General features: G+C 39.8%; 1 pseudogene; it reads right to left on the bottom strand.

Annotated features, from left to right (window-relative positions):
* LOC144593021 (uncharacterized) overlaps positions 1–23601 on the bottom strand; it is a 33389-nt pseudogene that overhangs the window by 5220 nt on the left and 4568 nt on the right.

Raw genomic sequence — 23601 nt, 5'->3', positions numbered from 1 at the left:
CTTCCTGCTAATTCAGACTCCATTGAGAGGTATGTTTGGAATGGGCCTTCAAGGACTGGAGCTGAAGTTTTACCATGTATGTTAACGGCATGATCTCTCCTGTTGAATGAATGTGAATCTAGGATCTCCATTGATGGCTCAGTCAAAATGCCAAAAGCTGACATTCTGAACTCTTGGCATTTCGACGTGGCTATTGGTCAAACTCCTCATCCTCAAAATATTCAGATCATGGCCTGGAAATATACCTGCAAAAATTACAGTCTGACGAAGGGCTCTGGCCCAAAACATCATATTTTCCTTTTCTCCAGAGATGCTGCCAGCCGTGCTGAGTTAGTCCAGCGTTTTGTGTCTATCTCCTGCAAAAATAACTATTCAGCTAGGGATCTCATCAAGCATGTCTGCCTCCAGTCTCATAGAACTTCGAACAGTATAGAACAGGAACAGGGCCTTCCGCCCATAATGTCTGTGCCAAACACAATGCAAAAATAAACTAATCTTATCTGCTGGATGTGATCCATATCCATCCGTTTCCTGCAGAGTCAAGTGTCTACCTAAAAGATTCTTATAAGCACCTAATCGTATCTGCTTCCACCACCACCACTTCTGCCAGTGGGTTCCAGCCACCACCACTCCCTGTGTAAAAGAGCGGTTCTACACATCTTTTAAACTTTATCCCTCTCTGCTTTAAGCTATGCCCTCTTGTCTTTGACATTTCCACCCTGTGAATAAGGTACTGACTGTCCTACCTAGTCCTCTCATAATTTTGTATATTTCGATCAGGTCTCCCCCACTCTCCGGCATCCCAGAGTAAACAATTCAAGTTTGTCCAAATTCTTCTTGTATCTAATACTCCCAATGCAGGTAGACCTCACCTGCACCCTCTCCAAAGTCTCCACACCCTTCCAGTAATGGGATGACCAAAATTGCACACAATACTGCAAAGGCCACCAAGCAAAATCTTGTGAAAGCTCCCTCACAATGCTCTTTGATCATTGAGTTTCCTCTTGTGTGCATTCATCCCGATTGCATTGTGAATTATCTTGCTCAATAACATCTCTCATCTTCTCCATTTTAATCTTCAAATGGTGATTTATCAGGTCCAATGACTTAAAAATTACTGAGTCTGCTTGATTTTCCTTTGTTGTTATGAATTCACTTTGCCAGTTTTTGGTCAAGCTGAAAAGGTATAAAACATTCTACTGTGAATAACAGCACTAAAGGTCAGCTTCTTTGTTTTTTTAAATTATTTTACAGCTATACAATCTTTTGTTGTAGAACTGGCAGCAGTTATTTGTTACGTTACTCTTGAACAATTTCTAATGATGCCTCTAGGTGGTGTTACATTGGGTATTCCTGTTAGCATGTTAATTCTCCCTATCACAAGACATTGAGGAACTACATAGGTTTTACATGTCTAAACACAGCTACTTCTATCTGAAGACAACAAAGCTTCAAGTTTGGCTGGAATACATTAGCTGTTGATTTTACTGTGATTGCAATCCTCATGTTTATAAATTATATCTTTCCAGTCAAACACTAGCAGTATGAATAATACACTCATGGTCATTCAGATAGCCTCAATCATTGTTGGGGTGTCTGTACCATTGAATCTTTCTTGATCTGATCCTGCATTTCTAAGGTTTACTGCCTTTCTGTCCCATATGTTCTCCAGAACATTGTCTCAGTCCTCAGTTTCTTCCTGCTGTGCCCTGCTTGGCGTATCCAACTGTGATAAACATACTTCTTGTGATCCAGCCTGAATCTATGGCTTCACTTTCATTTTTCGACTCCAGACTCAGTGGACCTATCTCAAATCATACCTTATGAAACCCATTCAGTCACCAATCCTGGCGCCAGGACAAGTGATGCTCAGTCCCAAATGCCATGCTTCAAAGTCACTTATTCTCTCCTCCTCAACAAGACTGAACTCAACTAGTCAAGACTGTAGCATTCCCCTCTGACAGTCCAAATAAACCCACGATTTAAATAAAAAATCTAATCAGTTGTTCACATGTGTATATAGAAATATATATATATATATATATATATATATATATATATATATATCTGTTTTTCTTCTTCATCAAACACCCACAATGCACCTTCATAAGGTCATAAGTGATAGAAGCAGAATTAGGCCATTCAGCCCCATCGTCTACTCCACCATTCAATCCATGGTTGATCGGTCTCTCCCTCCTTACCCCATTCTCCTGCCTTCTCCCCATAACGCCCGACACCATACTAATCAAGAATCTATCTGTCTCTGCCTGAAAAATATTCATTGACTTTGGCCTCTACAGCCTTCTGTGGCAATTAATTCATCCTGGAAGAAGAAAATGTTTTACTTAGGTTCATATAAAAATAACACAAGCAATATCTACTTTAAAAAAAAACAAATGCCTTATCGATGCTAGAAGACAGAAAGGAAAACGGAATATACTGGAAACCATCAGCAGGCAGTCTCAGAATTAAAGTTTCAGATCAGAGACTTTTCACCAGAAGTTTGTCTTATGAAGCGTCTCAGATCTGAAATGTTGACTGGTTCTCTTTTGGCAGATGCTGCCCGTTTGTTGAGTGTTCCTGCATGGACACAAAAAGCTGGAGTAACTCAGCGGCTCAGACAGCATCTCTGGAGAAAAGGAATAGGTGATGTTTCAGGTTGAGACCCAAATCTTCCGTTTTCATTCTATTAATTTATTTTCTTCTCATTTCAGATTTATATAATTTTAAAGTTAAAGCTCAATTTTGCTGAGCTTTTACTCCACAATTACATAAAATAAATCAGAAAATACCAGAAATACTCAACGAAGCAGGTAGCATCTATGATAGGGAAGAACATTTTTCATATTAATGACCTTGTTAGAACATGAAAAGGTTGGAGACCTCAACAGGATTTAAGTAGATACAGAGGATGGGATTCGATATTAAGGAATCTATGAAGAAAGTGGGCTGCCAAGAAGATCATACACTCCTTAAATTCACCATCATTGGTCCAGGGATGGTCAGTTGCTCTGGAAAATGAAGAAGGCTTCAGACTTCTAGTTAAGACCAGGTTCAAATATCAACCCATGCTATTCATGGACTTTGTGTCATGTGTGATAATTTTAAAGTTGCTTTCTGTTAGTGTTCAGTGTGCAGACCTGGCAATCTCTGTGCAAATCTACGACATGCCGAGATGACTTGGAAGTAATTTTCAAAAATGCATAATATGCATATGAATCACACGATTGTAATTAGCTATAAGAATTTTTTTTAACTTTGAATGCCTGGTCAGTGTTTTTAACTGGCTAAAAAAACTCTGTAAATAACGGTAATTAGCTGTAATTGGAAAATAATAATAAAGAAAAATGGCCGCAGGTCATCAGTGATAAGTAAAGGCAATAATGATTGGTTTCCTTGAAGTGTAAATAACAAAAGCAGATGATTGTCAATGACAAAGGTAAAACCAGCTGTTATAATCCAAAATTGGTAGCTTTGATAAAATGTTGAGTCCCAATAATTATAAAGTGCATAAAATGTGAATGGCCATTTTATTTCATTCTGTGGAACTTTATTAAAGGTTTGGAATAGAGAGCTCAGAGGAAGTGGGACGGCCGATTACAGCAATGAGCAGGAGGTTGTTGGTAGTCTGAGCAGTGGAGTTACACAAAATGATTGCCCCTTGACTATATTAAATGGAGTGCAAGTAAATCACTGCTTACTTTTGGAGGAGGGTTTGGAGGCCAGTACAATCAGGAGAAGCAGATAAGAGGGCCGATATTGCATCTCCTGGATACATGCATGGATAGATGTCTTGGGAAGTGTTTTGTTAGTGTGTTTCCTTTAGTGCGCTATTCCCATAACAGGAAGCACCAGGAGATTGACCTATTTGCTTCAAACAGATATTCTTGAATGGGAAAGGATAAAAGTGCCATTACACTGAATATGTGATAGTGGAGCTTTGCTGGGATGTCCATTATTTTTTTTCTAAAATGTATAAACAACCTCGACTCAGGTATCAGTGTAACATTATGAAATTTGAAGATGATAACAAACCTCACAGTTATGCATAGGGATAAACGTAGGTAAAGTTTTCAGGATGGTGAAGCATGTTAAATGGAGTTTGAGACAGAGTACTGTAAATTGAGATATTGTGAGATGACTAATAAAGAAAGACAGTGCAATACGAATGGTACTGTTTGGGAAAGGGTAGGTTGAGTAAGGAGACCTTGACATCTTTATAACCCCAAACTGTGCTCTTAAAGATATAATCTATTGCCTGCTGATTAAAGATAGATTTCCTGCCCTGAACATTCAAGACGATCTTGGCAAATCCAGACTGGCAGAGGTCCCATGCTTAGCACATCCTCTTGTGATCTTTATGCCAACTACTCTTCCCAGTCTGTGCTTTGTGACTCTCAGCTGATGCCCTTGCAATTCTCCTCCTGCCTATCCAGATCATCAAATTATCTGCTTCTTTGTTTTCTCGGAAATCCTTTAAAGCCTCTAAAATGTCCTTCTTTCCTTTCTCTCTAAACCACATCCAGGTACAACCACTAATAAGTCTTCTCGGTACCAAGCAATGTCATGTTCAAACACTCTCACTTGCCACATGGACTATTGCTAATTCTCCTTCCATCCACGTTACATCTTACTCTTTTTCTCAGTCCGAGAAGAAGATGTGAATATCATATTGGACAGAGAGTGAGTGACTAAGTGTTTAAACCTGACAGACGATGCGTGGGCAAGCAGTGACACTTGGGTAGAGATTGCTTAATATGAATAATTATGCCATCCGATTCACATTATTTCTTCTCTGTACTCTAAATAACTATAATTGTGTAAAATAAAACTGTTGGTTCCACAGGAACACATTAGATGGGAAGTATGATAACTTTAAAATCATTGGTCACTTTATCAACTAATTTTAATAGTTTTAGAGCAAACAAAATAAACGGAATACTTACTTATAATGGACAGCACACTGTTTAGTATGAATGCCTTGCTTTACAGTCTTTCCAGTGCCTCTGTCTCTGTATTGTTGATGCACCTTTATTTTATACACTATCGTGAGTTGAGAATCAGTAAAAATATAATCAATGAATAATTCAAGAATCACAACTGTTGTCTTATTAAGCTGCATCAAATGGAACTATGAATATGGCTGGAAAAGCTCAAAATGAAGGCAGAAAAAGGTAAGTAAAAAATAAATATTTGCACAAACATAATTTCAGCTACCAAAATGACAACTAGAAAATATGAGTCTGTCACAGTTTTTTTTTTGCCCTGTCACAACTTTTTAGCTTTGCTTTGATTCTTACTGTGGCCTTTGATTTCAAGGTTGTGGTGTCTATTTTTGGATAGTGCGGTATGTTTTACCAGAACTACATTCCACAACCTTTGAAAGTCATGATAAATGTGACATAGATTTCTGTTATTTTGAGAAGTCTGTCATGGAATATAGCTGTGCCATCTGAAACTACATTGCAATTGCTGTGGTAGAGATCCAATTAGGAAGAATAACTGCTGACTAAAACAACCTATGTAGAGACAGAGTACATATCTCCTTGTCTTAGTGTTTTGAGACAGTAAATATCCATATTTTACAACTTTAACTGTGTTATAATTGTGGTTTGCTGAACAGGAAACCATATTTATTGGAAACATTTCCACTGTTAATGATGCATATTTATTGTACATAATGTAAGATAATGGTAATAATGCCCCATCATTCATTAAATGTACCACCATACATCTCCAACATCAAATCACACCACTATCTATTCCAATCTTTTCTCACTCATTAAAATTTCCTCTTTGAGCAAAGAATGGCCATCTTCCCTAACTTGATTTTATGCAGCAAAAAATCCGATTTTGTTTGCAGACTCTTCATTACTAGGAACATTTTAATTGGTACAGAAATTTTAGTAATTGCAAATTGTTTCTAAAACTTCAGAACTAGAAAGAAAATATTATTGATGGCCAAAGTCATGAGCAAAGGTCATGATATTTCTATTGAATTCCTGAACTTCCTTTGACAATTGTTTCTTACCACTAGGCTCACCCTTCATGTTAACTACCTTTAAACTGGTTCCTCATGCACTTGGCAGTTGTGTTTCCCAATCTCAAGTATTTGAGATCGCTGATCATTTATATTTACTTAGGTGCTAAATGACATAGAATCATTGAGTTATAATAATCACAGACAAATCTTTCATTCCACTGAGTATGCACCACTAACTATGCACCATTTATATTAATCCAATTAGAGGCACAAAGAAAAACCCAATAAACATATCAAATGTGGGATGTGGTAGGAAACCAGAGCATCTGATGGAAACCCACGCCATCATATGGAGAACATGCAAACTCAACATAGACAGATACCGAGGTCAGGACCTACGAGTCAGCAACACTTTTCTTCATTTTAGGATCCTAAGTAGAAGATAAATGATTAAGTAGAAATATATTAATAATGAAAGGAGGTCTGAAGTGGTTGCACCAATCCAGTAACATATAGCTTGAGGCTAAATTCTCCTGTATACAGCTCTAAACTTGACAAACAATACCAGTTTTCTGCATAGGAACAAAAATATAAAACATAGAATGTAAAACAGTACATCACAGGAACAGGACCTTTGGCTCACATTGCCCATACTGATATATTGCCAAGATAAACTAATCTCCTCTGCCTGCACGAGATCCACATCCATCCATTCTGTGCATATCCATGTGTCTATCTAAAAGCTTCTTAAATGCCCCAGTCGTATCCGATTCCACCATCACCCCTGGAGATCATTTTTCAATGTTCTATAGATTCAGGATCAGTTCCTGTGGATTGGAGGATAGCAAATGTTATCCCACTTTTTAAGAAAGGAGGGAGAGAGAAAACGGGTAATTATAGACCAGTTAGTCTGACATCAGTGGTGGGGAAGATGCTGGAGTCAATTATAAAAGACGAAATTGCTGAGCATTTGGATAGCAGTAACAGGATCATTCCGAGTCAGCATGGATTTACGAAGGGGAAATCATGCTTGACAAATCTACTGGAATTTTTTGAGGATGTGACTAGGAAAATTGACAGGGGAGAGTCAGTGGATGTGGTGTACCTCGACTTTCAGAAAGCCTTCGACAAGGTCCCACATAGGAGATTAGTGGGCAAATTTAGGGCACATGGTATTGGGGGTAGGGTACTGACATGGATAGAAAATTGGTTGACAGACAGAAAGCAAAGAGTGGGGATAAATGGGTCCCTTTCGGAATGGCAGGCAGTGACCAGTGGGATACCGCAAGGTTCGGTGCTGGGACCCCAGCTATTTACGATATACATTAATGACTTAGACGAAGGGATTAAAAGTACCATTAGCAAATTTGCAGATTATACTAAGCTGGGGGGTAGTGTGAATTGTGAGGAAGATGCAATAAGGCTGCAGGGTGACTTGGACAGGTTGTGTGAGTGGGCGGATACATGGCAGATGCAGTTTAATGTAGATAAGTGTGAGGTTATTCACTTTGGAAGTAAGAATAGAAAGGCAGATTATTATCTGAATGGTGTCAAGTTAGGAGGAGGGGGAGTTCAACGAGATCTGGGTGTCCTAGTGCATCAGTCAATGAAAGGAAGCATGCAGGTACAGCAGGCAGTGAAGAAAGCCAATGGAATGTTGGCCTTCATAACAAGAGGAGTTGAGTATAGGAGCAAAGAGGTCCTTCTACAGTTGTACCGGGCCCTGGTGAGACCGCACCTGGAGTACTGTGTGCAGTTTTGGTCTCCAAATTTGAGGAAGGATATTCTTGCTATGGAGGGCGTGCAGCGTAGGTTCGCTAGGTTAATTCCCGGAATGGCGGGACTGTCGTATGTTGAAAGGCTGGAGCGATTGGGCTTGTATACACTGGAATTTAGAAGGATGAGGTGGGATCTTATTGAAACGTATAAGATAATTAGGGGATTGGACACATTAGAGGCAGGAAACATGTTCCCAATGTTGGGGGAGTCCAGAACAAGGGGCCACAGTTTAAGAATAAGGGGTAGGCCATTTAGAACGGAGATGAGGAAGAACTTTTTCAGTCAGAGTGGTGAAGGTGTGGAATTCTCTGCCTCAGAAGGCAGTGGAGGCCAGTTCGTTGGATGCTTTCAAGAGAGAGCTGGATAGAGCTCTTAAGGATAGCGGAGTGAGGGGGTATGGGGAGAAGGCAGGAACGAGGTACTGATTGAGAGTGATCAGCCTACTCCTGCACCTATTGTCTATTGTCTATTGTCTATTGCCGCGCATTCCTGGCACAGAATTTTGTATAAAAAACTTGCCCCAACATTTCATTTAAACTGTGCATGAAGAAAATATATATTGGATGAATTTCCAAATAGCTACAGATCCAGCTCAAATGGGAGATCTTAAGGAGAATCAGAATCAACTCCACTGTCAATTGAAATCTATAATTTTTGCCTGTAAAATGCTCAGATCTAAGAGTAAGCAGCACAGAAATGGTCATTTTCCCCAACCAGACCAGTGTTTATATTTCGTTTGAACTTCTTTCATCCTTCTTCTTTTACACTAACTCCATCAGTATTATCTTCTGCTTGTTTCTAATTCAAATCCAAAGGACCTGTCCTTAAATTCAATTAAACTAATCTCCTCGACTACTCTCTGCAGACATGTAATTCTCTTTCTTAGGGTGACTAAAGAGCAACTGTGAAAACTCTGGACACCTGTTTTAAGGAAACGGTGTTTTGGCATTGCTAGTGGTGGTAGATGAACTATTTGTCTATAAACCAAAATATAATTAGACTCATAGCCTGGTCAGTCAACAACAATTAACAGAAGAAAATTGGTCATTTTAATAATTGATTTGATGAGCATTATTGAAGAGGGAAGAGGGTGAAAGAGGCCATAGTGATTTATGCTCAATAAAAGGAACTCGCATGGTAATGCCATTGTAATGGCAGTGCCCTCTAATATTGATCTGTGAATAAGTGTCTGCTCTGCAACATAGAGCTAATTGTGGGATTTTTCATAAGATCTGTTTATTTTTGTAGCAGTAATAAGAATTGTTCACATTTATACCTTGGCCTTATCAAAATCGACATATTCTTCTTAGGAATTTGAATTTCAGTATCATAGCTTCATCTTTTATAAGCATATCTTCTCTGAGTCCTCCCTGATCAAAAATTCAACTCCCCTCCTCTCTTACCTGCAACTCTATCATGCCTGTAGCATCTGTACCCTGGAACCTTGAGCAGCCAGTCCCACTCTTTTCTCAGCCTTGTTTCTGTGATGGCTATAGCACCATAGAGTCCTATGCAGCAATCTATGTCGAGTTTATCTGCTCTACCAATCAAGCTTCTTGCATTAAAATAAATGCAATTTAGTCTTTCATGCCTAAGTAATTTCCTGCCTTTTCACTCTGCTGAACTTACCCACGTTAATATCTATATTGGGCTGTAATTCCCTTTCTGCCACACTGTTGCTTTGGGCCCCATCTTGCTACTGGATGTTTTAAGCGCGCCCGAGTAGTATTAGCAAATCCCTCCACGAAGACAGGACAGGAGGGACCTATCCTGTCCCTCTTGCATAGGTCTTACTTTTCCTGAGAGAGGCCAGAATGATCAATATACCCAAAGTCCTCCCCAAACTCCTTAGCCACTCCTTACTATCTGCTTGTTCCTTGTATCACTTGCACTTGTACACGCACAGGGAGTAATTCTGAGAGGTTCTACTTTTCAATTTATCATATCATCATATCATATCATATATATACAGCCGGAAACAGGCCTTTTCGGCCCACCAAGTCCGTGCCGCCCAACGATCCCCGTACATTAACACTATCCTACACCCACTAGGGACAATTTTTTTTTTTTACATTTACCCAGCCAATTAACCTACATACCTGTACGTCTTTGGAGTGTGGGAGGAAACCGAAGATCTCGGAGAAAACCCACGCAGGTCACGGGGAGAACGTACAAACTCCTTACAGTGCAGCACCCGTAGTCAGGATCGAACCTGAGACTCCGGCACTGCATTCGCTGTAAAGCAGCAACTCTACCGCTGCGCTACCGTGCCGGGTAGATTTACTATCTTGAAATTTTCTTTGCTGACCTTATCTGCCTTCCTTTCTTTTTTGTTGGTATCAATATGGACCACAACGTCTAGCTACTCACTTTTCTCTTTTAAAATGTCCGGTTCTCGTTCTAAGAAATCCTTGGCCGTGGTACCAGGCGGGCAACGCTCCATCCTGGACACGTGCTTGTGGCCACAGAAATGCCAGTCTGTGCCCCTGACTATACTGTACAATCCCTTATCACCATTGTTCACCAGGTTTTTGCCTTTCCCTATTTTTCAACAAAGCCAGCAATTATGTCATGTGTCCCTTTATCCTTTTGCGGCACCCAAAACCATACACCAAATTTATATTCAGTACAATTATGATCCGATGCAAATTTAGCATGAATTTTTTGAATTGCAATTCTATCCATCCCAACCAATAGTAAAAGCTTCAACACATTCCTTCCCTTCAAAGGGAAGTGTATCTATGAAGATGAGGGAAATCAAGTGAAATAAGGAAATGTCAAAGACTTTGAACAAATATTTTGGATCTATATATATAGCAGAAAATAGTGAAAGTATCCAGATAATGGAAAATGCAAAGGGCAAAGAGAGGAACAAATGCAAAGCAAGCAGTACCATGTGAGGAAAGGTGCTAAGCAAAGTAATGGACCCTGAGCCTGACAAGACTCAGAACTCGAAGATTGCATCCAAGGGTTTCAACGACTACAAATAATGAGGACACATCATGTCAGAATAAGGAACTGAGAGACATTTATTCTCCGGAAAGGTTGTGCCCGTTTAGAACTTGTTACCCTGGACAGCTATGGACGTTGAATAATTATTTTAGAAAAATCTTTTGTCTATAGAGAAGTCATGCTGGAAAATTGAGTTGCGATTAAGATCAGAGGGGCCATAATCTTATTGAATATTGTAGGAGGTATACGGGGCCACATTGGGCACTTCTCGCATATGTCTAATGTTGTTACGTTGTCATATACTCAGTCATGGCTATTTTCAGTGATTTGTGTACACTTTCAGATTCCTTTTAGTTCACCACCTCATATCGATTATTATGTTCTAAGTAATATGTGAGCTCCATTGTTTTCATTTGAAATAGCTCATGCATCTCTATACTGAAATTAATTTGATAGCTATGAGCCCATGTTAGGTTTTTATTCATGTATTACATGGACTTCTCAGGAAAGTTGGTTTCTAGATGCTCTTCTTTCGCAGGCTACCATGTTCATTCCTAAAACTTAGGTTAAGGTGACATATCTATAAATTCCTTGACAATTTTTATCTGGCTTCATAAATGCAAGTGTAACTTTAACTATTTGCTAGTTCTCAGGCACTACTCTCTCGGGAATTATTAAATGTTGAAATGGTATCTCTGTTACTGTTTCTAAAACATATATGGAAATAATCTATCCATATCAGAGATTTTAACCTCATTCAATTTGTTTAATTTATTTAATATATTTATTCCTTTTTTCAAAATTTTAGTTGCTATCTTATTATTTCCAGCCTCACTTTCTGACCCCAATGGCTACCTGATTGATTTCCGTGGTAAATAATAAAGCGAACTATTAATGGAATAATTTGACATTTGGCCTTCACTAACGGTCATAGTGTCCCTATGGCTTGGTTTCCAACTTTTTTGATTTATAGTCAATAGTCAATAGTCAATTTATTTGTCACATACACATAAATGTATGATTTCATATTTTAGTTTGTGTTTGTCATTTTCTTTGACTAATTTTGCTTTGTCTTTCCTTATGATCTCTTCATGTTCTTCTTTCCATGTTCCTCCCTACTATTCATGCAATTGGTGTTCACATCGTCCTTTAAAGTCCCTTATGTTATCATTCAACTAGGAGATATTCCAGTAATATTTTCTCAATTTATTTTCCCTAATGTACATTCTTGTTACTCCATTGAATGTCATTTAGAATGTTTTCCATGGCTATTTTATATAATTGTTTGCCAATATTGTTGTGCATTATCTTTTTCTATGTTCTATTCAGCTCCTCGAATTTGCATTGCTCCAGAATTTAAACATTCTTTTGTCTTTTAAAATCTTAAATCTTATATTGCTTTAAATTTAACTTTTGGTATCAGGTGCACTTATTTTCCAATTACTGGTTGCAATATGTTCCTTATTCCCGCTCACACATTTTAAATCCAGAACCTACATCTCCTGGCTGACTTTATCAATCACCTCATACTAATATAGAATACTAGACCAAATGGGCCCAAACCTCTCCTAAATTGGTGCAGCACCCTCTCCTCCCCCACTCCTCCCTCCCTCCCTCCCCCTCCCCTCCCCCTCACCTCCCCCTCCCCCTCCCTGTTATCTTCCCTCTTTGCCCCTCCCTCCCTCCCTCCCTCCCTCCCTAGGAGATAGATTTAAACTTTAAAATGTGAATAACTTTAAAAATATAACACCGATTTCAATTAAACTTCTTCCATTAGCATCAAAGGGACGACCGTGAGTCAGGTGGGCCTAAAATTGTCGTGCTATTCGTGTACTGTTTTGGCTGTAGTTAGGGAACAAACAAACAAACAAGAGTTTTAGTATATAGATTACATGACAACGTATGAGGACTTGAATGATGAATGGCAAACTGAGATTTCTTGTAAGGGTGTGATAAATGTCATTGTGTTTTCCAGCCTAATTTAATTATTGAACAGGAAAGATTTAAGAATTCTTTCTTATTCACATGAGAATTGAAGTGCCTGAATCTCTGGAAACATGTCATACTCATTCAAAACATGATACAATGGTGCAGCAGTTAGCAAAACATTGCAAAACAAAACAAAAAGGAGAGTTGATGAGAATGACAGAGAGAATGAAAACATAAGGGAAATTGAAAGCTAGGTACTGCTGGGAATCAGCATCAGTTTAATGGACTGAATGCCCTCCTTCTTTAACATAATCGGCAAATAAATAACTGTGAACTGCATAGCAGCACCTCAGTATCCAAAGATGTTGTGTTCAAGCCACTAGAGTGAAACTTGACACATCAGCTTTCTGCCTTAGAGGTTCTCCAATTAATCACAGCTAGTCAGCAAGTGTCATGGAGTCCTACAGCACGGAAATAGGCCCTTTGGCTGAACCCATCTATGCTAGTTCAATTTGCCAATGTTTTGCTAATATCCCTCCAAACTTTTTCCTATCCATATACCTGTTTAAATGTCCAGTGGAAAATATTTTATTCACTTGATCAAATGGGCAATGTTTAGTCAAGGATGTTTAATATGTTTGACATGGTCATACATTAGTACAGTAAACCCTTGTTATAACGAACCATGGGGTGGGGGAGAATGATTCATTATTGCCGAGTAATACAGTATTATTGCATAAAACAGCAGATTCCCGTTAATAAATAAAAGGACACAGAGTGCAAGAATAACTCAACAGGTCTGGCAACATCTCTGGAGAACAGGAACTATCAGACATTTCAGGTCAAAAACTTTCTTCAAACTCTTGGTCTGAAACTGGACCTAGAATCCAGGTGAGTTGATGGCCCCGGCCTGTTGGCAGATGTGGGAGATGCAAAGGATCGACAGAGTCATGGTCGCGGCCCACGGGTGGTCCGAGTGCAGGGAAGGATCGGCAGTGGAAGCAGCCAAGGAAGCTGTGTGGGCCGGCGATGGTGACAGTAAGTCCGGCCAGGAAGCAGCTGGGGAGGCGGTGTAGGCCAGTGTTGGCAACCCACACCTGGCTGGGAGTGGCCAGGGATGGTGGTGTGGGCCAGGTTAAACTGCACCTCTTTTCCACTGTTCCAACAAAAGTACATAATCATAAATTATTCACATGACAACCCTCCCATCCCCCAATGCCGTCTGGCATCTTCACTTCAATGATATTAATACATTTAAGTTGTTCACGTTTTCAGTAGTCCCTCCATTGCTGCTATATTAAAATGTGTTTTCAAGTGAACATAAATACAAGATATTTGTTTAGTATTTTAGTCATCTTTTTTATTCCTTATTATAATTCTTCTTGTCTTTGCCTCCATGAGACCCACATTAATTTTTATTACTCTTTATGTTTTTTACATGGTCACTGAAAGTCTTACAATCTTGTGTAGTATTCTTTTTGCTAATTTACCTCAGAAGTTATCTTCCCTCTCATCGTTTTTTCTTACTTATTGCTGTTATCAAACCTCTTCCAATCTTTATGGTTACTACTTTGCTCACAACATTTGCAGCTCTTTCTTAACTTCTTTACTTTGCCCTGGTAAGTCACTCTTCCTGTGCAACATCCGTTTCCAAAAGTTACATTAATTGATAATACCATGGTCAATTTATAATAATAATAATATAATAATCATTTATTTTATATAGCGCCTTATTGTGTGCTCAAAGCGCTTTACAAAGACAATCATAACATAAAAACAAACAGACAAACTATCCTAACGGAAAAGCGGCGAATAAACAACGCCAGCATCCTCTCACGTCAGGGTCCGGCAGTAGACAACAAAAAGCACAGGACACACAGATACAATTTTTACACAAACAGCCATCACAGTGATTGCTCTAGGCACACCCTCACTGGGATGGAAGGCAAAGAAAAGTCTTATCTCCTCCTCATTCTTCTCCCGTGGTGCCACGAGGTGATCGAGGCTCCCAACTTTTTGAAGCCCCCACTGGGCGATGGAAAGTCCCAGGGCCGAGCCGAGCAGGCCGATGAAAGTCCTGAGCCCCCACCGGGCGATGGAAAGTCCCAGGGCCGAGCCAAGCAGGCCGATGAAAGTCCTGAGCCCCCACCGGGCGAGGCCGATGAAAGTCCTGAGCCCCCACCAGGCGATGGAAAGTGCTGCGGCCGGGCCACGCAGGGCGATGAAGGGCCTGCGAGCGGGTCGATCGTACCTCGCGCTCCGGACGGTCGAAGCTGCTACGGCTGGAGCTCCCAAAAACCGGTCGCCAGCCAGGGACCTGCGAACTCCCGATGTTGCGGTCTGCAGGGCCCACAGCCGAAGCCTCCGTGATGGTAAGTCCAGGCCCTGCGACCGGAGTCTTCAAGGTCGATCCCAGCTGGAGGCCGCCGACTCCACGATGTTAGGCCGTAGCGCGAACGGAGATACGACACGGTAAAGGTCGCAACTCCGTTGAGGAAGAGATTAGAAAAAAGGTTTCCCCCAACCCCCCCACCACCCCCCCACATATACAGAGTTTAAAATAGAACAAAACGTACATTAAACGATGACAATAGACAAAAAAAAACAAAATAAGACAGAGAGACTGCCGGTGAGCCGCAGCTGCAGAACACAGCCACGCCCCTTTCTGAGCTAGGCAAAGGCCATTCAGCCCATCATGTCTGTGTCACTTGGAAAAGAGATGGCCAACCCAACCACACTTTCCAACGTCAGACTAACTCAGAATGTCATGTGTCTTCAACTACACATCTCATGATTGTGCAAATTAGGATTATCACCTTGGCTCATTTTTCAGGTGGTGATTTTAAAATCAAGCCCTGGTTTCTGACTCTTCTGACAGTGGAAACATTTCTGTCTTATTTACTTCATCCCAACCCCTCATGGTTTCATAAACCTCAAATAAATCATCCAGTACTCAGAACGTCAGCTGCTCCTGCTGGCAATGCTGGTTCTTCAGGACATGGGACATGTCCTGCTGTTCAAGCCTAGCCCAGGATGTCCATTCTATTGTCTAATATGCCATGTTGTACCTCCAGCTCACAACAGTGATGAGTGAAGTTGAAAAATAAGAATAAATCATCAGTTATTTCCTTGCCTTGCACTGATGTCAGGCAGCCAGCTGCTTCCTTGTTTTCCAGTGATGCCATATCCTACTATTACCTAGTTCCTCCTTTTAAATTTTTTGTCCTTTTTTGCAATCTCTTTCCTTCATTTCTGCTCTTGGCTAGCTCTTAATCTCTCCCTACCTCTTTTTCCTTTTTTCTCGCTGATCATTTTCCTTCTCTGCACCAATTTGCCCCACTCAGTAAATTCTCCAGAATACTCAACAGAACAAGATTCCTTATAACAGCAAAAGCATCCTGCATTTACATGAGCAAGCATACCACCAACATTCTGTGGCAAATCCTGCTGAAAATAGTTACAACAAATTCTAATTAAACATATAATGAACAGTGTAACCATCTCTGGTGAGAGGCTAGTTTACTGCTGACTACGAACGTGATGGAGACTACAAGTTGAAGTTACGCTATGCTAAATACTAAATGTAAAATATAACTTCATTTTATAAAGAAATGAACCATTAAAAAAAAAAAAAAATCCCTATTCTCGCACATTCCTGTTCAGAACTCTGCACCTACAGTGCTCCTGAGAACTCTGCTATTTATTCCTTGCATGAGCAAAAGCCTTCTGCATTTATACCAGCAAACCTTCCTCAGAGAATATTTAGTATCCTCATTGGTTTCATGGCATGTTGGTTCAGAAAACTATTCTAAATACATTAAAAAATGCTCATGCTCCAACTGATTTTGCCAATTTAACATTCAACACTATGTGAAATCACAAGTCTCCAATTATTCTACTAACCTTCCTAAAAGCTTTTGTTATTTCATAATTAATTCTCTCTCAAATTGTCTTGTTGTTCTTGTGGTGGGGATTGGTTTTGGGGCAAGGGAGTGTGACATCTGTAGTAAACTACTCCAATAAGAGTTCCATTTTATCCACTTTGTTATTTTTTTAAATCTCCATTCATATTGATCTTACCAGCTGTCCTGACTTCATTCTTCACTATCAGCCTTCCATAATTCTGCACTATCAGGCCTAACCCAATCCACCACCCATACCTCCATCTTTTTTGCATTGTCGCTCCTTTCTGAAAGATAATAGCACTAGAATATATAATGCCCAAATAAGGTCCACCATTTAACTGGGTCCCGATGCAAAACAATGTCTGTCCTTTTCCTCCATAGATACTACCTGACATGCTGAAATTTCCTAGCACTTGGTGTTTTCCCTCAAGATTCCAGCATCTGCAGTTCTTTATATCTCTAAAATGCATTAGATCAAACACATTTGTCTCTGTTGGTGAGGAGTTTGTCAATTTTGTTACAAATATTTCATGCTTATCTTTATATATCATTTGGTTCAGTTTTGATACATCTAATTATAAAAAGCACATGCCAAATTGCAAAGCCGAGACCAATGCAAGTCTGTGGAAGATATACCCATCTACCCTATGCACCACGGCATTATTCATTATGTCACTGCATTATCTTTTCATCTCTGGAGAATCCCAAGACACTGTTACAGCATCAATACCAACCTAAGTGCTACCTAAGTGTAGAAGTGTATCAGGCTGCCTCAGAGCAACTCAATTTCTAGCCTAGTCGATCTATCTGTTGCAGCTATCTCGAACATCAGGAGGAGACTATCCGATGACATTGGCTGACACGTAAGAGAGTCAGTCATTTGTTCACCATTATTTGGATGTTATTCAGTGCATTATCAGTTTTCAACAAGAAACAACTTTTCCTATGCTTACCGACCTTTGATAGTATTGGACAAAGCAATGTTATAAACCAAATGTATTGGACAAAGCAATGTTATAAACCAAATGAAAAGCTATTTAATGTAGCCATTTAACTCAGGTGAGAGCACAATATCCACTTCCAAGCACGAACAGCATACTTGAACATGCTGAGAATGGGACTTGACAAAATTAACCTTCTACCAAAATTGTTGAGCCTTTGTTCATCAGAATAAGGAACCCCTGAACCATCCCCTAAGTTGTCCTGCAGTGCTGAAATGCACTACACAAGACCTGGGAAAATGGCATGGAGCATATGATGAGCAAACCAAGTCAAAAAGTTCTATTGGAATCACAATGTAAAAAATAAAATTGTTGTACCAAGTAGATTGGTGCAAAATCCTTGATTTAGCTTGTTGGTATTTTTCCTATACTCCCTCTTTGATATCACAATTCTTAGTCCATCTCAAGAATAATCCAAGATGCCCCATTTCCACATAAATTTCTTGAATCTGACATTGAGCTCCAGCCTGTAGAAACATAAGAATCAAGGTTCTGTTTCTTCACTGACTGAAAACCAAAAAATGTTACTTCATAGCCATACTCTCTGGATAGGGGAGGGCAAGGGAGAAGATAAGTGGGGAGAAAGAGTTGAAGCCCAATTTACACTGACAATTTTATGCATTTAAAGTTCAGCACCTGAATTTTAGTAACTTTAGATAACTTCCCCTAAAAAGACAAACAGAAACTCCAAGTTGATGTTTTTAGTTATCTGATGTCATAAGATGTAAAACCCCAATTTATTACATTCCAATATTTTTGTATTATTCTTCAATTGGGAATTGAAGAATGTATCTGAACATGCTATTTAGTTTCATTCTTGAGCATGCCCCACATGTTTTCACAGCTAAGGTATTAGATTTGATAAAAAAATTACTTAAGGTCGGCAATTATACCTGCCAAGAGCATAATACGATTTCCTGAAAATCAAAAGAGACAAATCACCACATGATGTTGGTTGAAATCAGATCTTGTTTTGGACGCTAGGAAGAGTCAATGCTCTTCTTTCAAATGAAGGTGGCCCTTTAAAATATATGGTATCAATTAGAATAAGAACGCCAATTCTATTTGGTAGTATTAGCATGCAAATATATAACCTGACAGGACAACCAGATCTTACAGGTAGTATTAGCATTTTTATTTTTAACAGAATAACACCTTTTTGAAAAAGTAGATGGGGATGTGCAATTTGAATGCATTCAGTGTTAGTATTACAGTAACTGTAATTTCTGGGCATTGCTAGTACCATATGTTTGGACATAATTGAGTGAACCAAGAATAAAATTTAGTCCCTGGGAACTCAGTCACATATTCAGAGTGTGTAACTGCAGCTGGTCACACCTTCCAAAGTAGCTCATCTGATGAAGACGTTTAATTTTTAAACTTCATCTCAGGCTGAATGAAGATTCTGTGAACATAATCCAGTCCACCAACTTAAGGCAGTCCTGAAGTAGATCCTCAGCCTTCCCTGACCATGGCTGTATTATTCTTTTTGTTAGTTCCTCATGTTTCAATCCCTGTCCGTGAGCAGACGGAAGCAACACAGGCAGATGATCAGAATGACCAAAATGAGGTTGAGGGATGGAATGGTAGGCGTACTTGATGGTGGTATTAGAGTGGGCAGGAATGTTAACATGCAGCATGGGGGAGGAGACAAGCTGTTCACATTTGGGTGGCATGTTCCTAAAGTTAGCTTGATTGAAGTCACTGGCAATGATGATAATTCCATCCCCTGCTGGCTCTGTGCCATACATCTTGGTGGAAGAAGTCATATCTGTTTTCATGAGGATAAGCACTGGGAAAGAAGCCAGTCATAATGGAGGCTCCAAAATCATGCACCACTCTACTGGCCACATCATCGACATCTTCAACATCTCACTTGAATGTCGATTGTCCCCATCTATGTCAAGGGAACATCAATTATTCCAGTGATTTATCTCACTGACCACTGCCCAGTAGCTCTAAAAGGTAGCTTCTCAGAAGTAACTTTTGAGTACAAAAGTTGGCATTGAATGCAAAGTTGGCAAAAGTGTTTTCAAAGCTTGATAATGACCTACAACTGCCCCAGTCTTTCAGACCATCTAGACCACTTGCAATTTGCCCATAAGAGAAGTAGTTTGTTGGAAGATGCCATTTACCCTTTACTATATTCAGTTCTGGACCACATTGACAATAGGAACAGTGATGGTCAGGGTGCTATTCATTGACTACAGTTCATCTCTAAACTTCTGCACCTTGACCTTGGGGCTTCCCTCCGCCACTGGCTTCTGAGCTTCCTGACTGGTAGAACTCGGTCATTTAGAATTTATTACAACATTTACTCAGCTCTGACACTCGACAATTAGAGAGATATATTGAAAGGAACGTTTTAGAGGGCCATGGGCCATAGGCAAGCAAATGGGCTGAATCCCAATATGCTAACTTGGTTGGCATGGACAGGTTGAGTCGAAAAGCCTGTTTGCATGCTGTAGAGCTCCATGACTTAATGACTATGATGCTCGTCAGGGTTGTGTGCTCAGACCCATGCTCTACCTTCTGTACACTGTATGGCCAAGTACAATTCCAACATAAGATTTATGTTCAGTGATAAGACCACTGTTGGTGGCTGGATCAACAACAATGATGAGTTTGAATACAAGAAAGAGATTGGAGCCTTGCTTTGTGGCATCAGAAAAAAAAGACAACCTTTAACATCAGTAAATAGTTGCATGTTGACCTAAGGACCTAAGGAACTGGGCAGGGGAGGAGGTGGTAGGATTGTGGTGGGGGTGGGGGGCTGGAAACACAACTCTGCCTTCATCGACATAACTGCTGCAGAGATGGTCAACAGCTTCAGATTTCTTGGGATCCATTTCACCAACGACCTAATCTGGTCCCTTCACACCGGCACGGTAGCGCAGCGTTAGCGGTAGCGCAGCGGTAGAGTTGCTGCTTTACAGCGAATGCAGCGCCAGAGACTCAGGTTCGATCCTGACTATGGGTGCTGCACTGTAAGGAGTTTGTACGTTCTCCCCGTGACCTGCGTGGGTTTTCTCTGAGATCTTCGGTTTCCTCCCACACTCCAAAGACGTACAGGTATGTAGGTTAATTGGCTGGGTAAAAGTTAAAAAAACTGTCCCTAGTGGGTGTAGGATAGTGTTAATGTGCGGGGATCGCTGGGCGGCACGGACTTGGTGGGCTGAAAAGGCCTGTTTCCGGCTGTATATATATGATATGATATGATATGGCGATCATAAAATATGTATCTTAATTCTTAAGCATCTGAGAAGATTTGGCATGCTCACGAGGAATCTTTCGAACTTATACAGACGCGCTATAGAAAAATGTTGACAAGATGCATTTCAGTCTGGTCAAGCAGCTGGTCCGCTCTCAACCACCTGAACCTACAGAGAGTGTGAATACCGCCCAGCTCTTCTCTGGCTCATCGCATTCCTCCATCCAGTTAATCTTCACAGTGTATTGCATCAGGAAGACAGGAGGTATAAACCGTATGGGTGGCGCCGTACGAAGGCAGCTTCGCCAACAGTCAGTCTCGTCCTTTTCTTCTTTTGTTGTTTTTAGTCTGTTGTTAAATGTATGTTTTCATGTATCTTTAGTTTTGTATTATGTGAGGGGTGAGGGGTGAGGGGATGGGGGATCTTTTTTTAATCTCTTTCCTCGACAGAGATGCGACTTTTTCCGTATCGTATCTCCATCAGCACTGTGGCCTAACATTGTGGAGCTGACGATCCCTTTGCTGGGGATCGACTTCGGGAGCTGCAACGGCGGGAGCGTGCGGACTTAACATCGCGGAGCTCACAGACCCTTTGTCAGGGATCGAATTCGGGAGCTCCAAACGCAGGAGCTTCGATCGCCCCGATCATGGGAGCTTCGATCGCCAGATGTGGGAGCCTCGATAGCCCCAACTGCGGATGGTTCGACTGCCGCGACCACGGGAGAAAAGGAGGGAAGAGGATAATACATTATTGCCTTCCATCACAGTGCACAGTGGTGGATGTTTATGTTAAATTTTATGTAGTTGTGTGTCTTGTTGCTTTTTTGGTTTGACTGTATGGCAAATCAAATTCCTGGTATATGTTTTTACATACTTGGCTAATAAATTAATTACAATTGCAATAAATTAATTACAAATACAATTATAATCACAAATCATTAAGGATTTGCCACACTGGCCATTCCTTTTTTTATTGCTTTACCATCTGAGAAAATATATAAGAGCTTGATAGCCCAGGCATAACAATAGTTTCTTCCACTCGGCTATCAAACTCGTGAACCAGTCATCTGGTTCACACCCCCTTCACAGAGGTGCTTCTGGATACTCTGACTCTTAACTCTACCTCATTCAGTTATTGCACTTTAGGGTTTTTTTATGCACTACTTCAGGTTGCATGCGAATCTTTGTACCATTTGGCTGTTTTACACATTGTATTTTTAGTTGTATCTATAATTACTGAATATTGTTTACTCCAAGAAATTCATGCAAACAAGAAGCAGGGAATGTTTACGACAATAAAGTAATCTGATTTGATTACTGATTATTGTCAACAAAAATGTGAAAGCAATGTTTGAGCTATTGTTGACATTTTAATATCACAGTTCATAATCACAGTAAAATTATGTTTATGTCAAATATATAAGAGGTTAGTGGGAGATGTTTTACACCTTTACTATGGAGAGTTGGTTTTAACAGTTCAACCTTTCTGTTATGATTGTTGAGTTCTGAGTATAAGTATTTGGTATTGAAAATCTATACCATTATTTATATTCAGAAGATGTCCAGAATAACAGTACAGATATTAAAATGATTTATCAAATGGATCTGCTTAAATGCACCAAGGATAGTTATAAAGATATAATTAAATAAACATAAAATTTGAACGCATAAAATCATAAAAGCTACAGGCGGACACAGAGATAAAAAAGTTGTGCCACCATATTAAATGCACAAATTGCTTATTTAAATGCACTCTGTGGAAGAGTACACATTTATTTAAGCATTGACCCGCAGTTGGCAAGGAACCCATTCCAGGAATGAATCAAATGTCTTTCTTTTTTATACGGGGATCTTGAATAATCTTCTTTCAAAAAAATTGTTGCATTAACCTCTGCCTCATTTCCGTTGCTTGGTTCATGAGTAATAGTCCAATGTTATAATTTTGTAAATAATCTGTATGATTCATGGCTCATCTTTTTAATAACATAACTTTAGGCATTGATCTCTCAAACAATTGGTTTATATTCAGGATTTTTTTTTTTCCTTTATGGAGACTTGTCGGTCTCTCGGGTAGACACAAAATGCTGGGGTAACTCAACGGGACAGGCAGCATCTCCCGAGAGAAGGAATGGGTGACGTTTCGGGTTGAGACCCTTCGTCTCTCTTTGCTTCTATGGCTGAGTACATGACAATGTAATTGAATATGATTAATCAGAAGGAGCTTTCTTGCATCTTGTTTGTTTTACTGTATTTTTGAAGCATTTTCTGATTCCCTGCAGCTTTGGTTTAAATCCCTGGGATCAGTGTAGCTGTAGTGATCAGAGCTTTAAAATACCTAGTTAATAAGAGGAAACAGAAAATCTTGTTTAATTTAAGATGGGAATCGGTCTGAAGCTGCTGACTTCGAGAGTGTGCCAGTATCCATGTCAATATTTCCACCGTGTTGAGGAGCGGTATGTAATTTTCTTATCAAATTCACAGACTTTGTAGTAAAGCCTATGTAAGCATACCTGCAGCCATGATGTTTAATGAACTGAAGCTGTCTGATGAAAAAGAAACAGCCTTGCTGGCATGATCAATATGTTTATATTTCTGAGCTACTCATGGAACCATTGTAGGTTGGCCAAATAATAAAATACATGGTAAGGTGGAAAAATAAATATTGCATTTGGAAATGTAAAATTTCTGGGTACATAACACCATTTTAAAGTCAGAATTCGGATGCCCAGGTTTGCATGGGTTCTCTAAATCATGGCTTTGTTTACTCCTATGACATAACAATATTCTGTTGCTAAGTCCTTTGCAAAACATTACTTCTGAAACAATTTATTTCACTAATTC

Source organism: Rhinoraja longicauda, chromosome 4 (assembly GCF_053455715.1).
Source record: "Rhinoraja longicauda isolate Sanriku21f chromosome 4, sRhiLon1.1, whole genome shotgun sequence".
Taxonomy (NCBI): Eukaryota; Metazoa; Chordata; class Chondrichthyes; order Rajiformes; family Arhynchobatidae; genus Rhinoraja; species Rhinoraja longicauda.
The sequence above is the reverse complement of the archived record's forward strand: the minus strand, read 5'-3'. Positions and strand labels throughout refer to the sequence as shown.